The 1,852-nt window shown below is 44.2% G+C and overlaps 1 non-coding gene across 1 annotated transcript; it reads right to left on the reverse strand.

The window, feature by feature from the left end:
* Positions 1–1,486: 1,486 nt before the first annotated feature.
* On the reverse strand, positions 1,487–1,558 carry trnam-cau (transfer RNA methionine (anticodon CAU)). The gene has a single exon. It is a non-coding gene; the product is annotated as a tRNA-Met (tRNA).
* Between the last annotated feature and the right edge of the window lie 294 nt (positions 1,559–1,852).

A 1,852-nucleotide genomic window follows, 5' to 3' on the forward strand; every position in this document is an offset into this window, starting at 1 on the left:
GAGAGGCGGGGTTCACCCTGGACAGGTCGCCAGTCCATCGCAGGGCCAACACACAGAGACAAACAACCATTCACACTCATACCTACGGTCAATTTAAAGAATCCAATCAGCCTCGTCCCCAAATTGCATGTTTTTGGACTGTGGGAGGAAGCTGGAGTATCAGAGAGGACGCACGCCGGCACGGGGAGAACATGGAGACTCCACACAGAAAGATCCCGCGCCCGAGCCAAAACTTGAACCCGGAACCTTCTTGCTATGAGGGCACAGTGCTAACCACTGCACCACCATGCAGGCCCGCTCTAGGGGCTGGTCTGTCTAATTTCCTGCAGCCAGGAGGGAATTAAAGGCAGTCAGGGGTTTTTAATTTAAGTTGATGGTGTCTCATGCAATCTCTTTCAATACTCCAGTGGTGGTTTAAGTGAAGAAAAACATGGGTTAGTCAGTAGGACTCTGTGTGTGTGTGTGTGTGTGTGTGTGTGTGTGTGTGTGTGTGTTGTGTGTGTGTGTGTGTGTGTGTTTCCATGCAGACTTTCCCTTGTAACAACCGATTTGATTTGGAAACCATCTCATCTAAATCTCCTCTCCAAAAACCCTCTTCTGCAACTTTGTACCCAAGTTGTCTCCTCATCAGGCACCACAGTATCCAGTAGGTTCAGTTAAAACAGTCATCAGTGATTAATGTTCATGTTCAATGATGAGGTTTTGATTTATTCTTCTAGAATCATCTGAAGAAACCCTCCTCAACACAGTGAAGCCTTCATCTGACAGGAGGAGTTTCTTTTCCCAGTGATTCCACTGACAGTGAAAAGCTTTGTTCATCAGACTGGTCTGATAGGATCAACTACTGGTTGCTCTGGAGTGCAAACAGCAACCTGTCAGGAAACATTAGTCAGATCAAAGCCAAGATTAAAGCATAGTCAGATCAAAGCCAAGATTAAAGCAAGAGCCTCCAGATCAAAGACAGAATTGATGATGATGTCATCAGGGGGCTTTGATAGTATATTTATTTGTACCTCGAATTCTGTCTTTGATCTCAGGAGGACATGAAAGAAACCCAATTGAGGAAAGCAGAGGAGAACATTCAGCTTCATTAGAAACACTTGAACCCTTTGAACAGTAGAATTTGTTTGAAACAGTTTACAACACTGAGTGACAGGACTGAAGAGGGGAGATTTTGGTATTTTCAGTTTAATTCTAACTTTAAACTGGGCATGAACATTTTTAGTCGTTCATATTCTAACATACAGAGGAAGTCATGACATTCCCTTTTTTATAACCTGTCCTGTTCAGGAAATGGAAATGGAAATTTAGCTGCTATGTTGAATCAGAAAAACCTTTTGAAGTCTACTTTTGCTTCAGTCAGAAAGTGGACTGTTGTTAACTCTCACAATGGTTGGTGACTCTGGTGGAAGAAAATATCCTTATAAACCTCTTTTTAACAGACACATATTTCTGAAGATGCAGGTCTATTTTATTTTTCTTCTTTTAGCAGAGGATGGTTTCGATCCATCGACCTCTGGGTTATGGGCCCAGCACGCTTCCTCTGCGCCACTCTGCTCTACCATTGACTGAACAGTCCTTGTTTTAGGAGAGCATTCTCTGTGTTTGTCTCTGCCCTGCTCTCCTGCTCTCTTTCCCCTCATTTAGTCCTTGACATGATCCATGCTCTACAGCTCTGCGGGTGGAATGAAGACCTGCGTCTGCTCTGCCCGTGCCGTCCTTCGTCTCAACCTAAATTGTTTGACCCACCTTTATAATGCTGCAGACAACACAACCAAACTGGCCCCGATCAGGATTTGACAGGCCGAAACATGCCCTAAAAACACCAAGAATAATATCCACCACCTTCTGA

Source organism: Aulostomus chinensis, chromosome 1 (genome assembly GCF_037954235.1).
Source record: "Aulostomus chinensis isolate RoL2024-O1b breed Wild chromosome 1, RoL_Achi_v1.0, whole genome shotgun sequence".
NCBI lineage: Eukaryota > Metazoa > Chordata > Actinopteri > Syngnathiformes > Aulostomidae > Aulostomus > Aulostomus chinensis.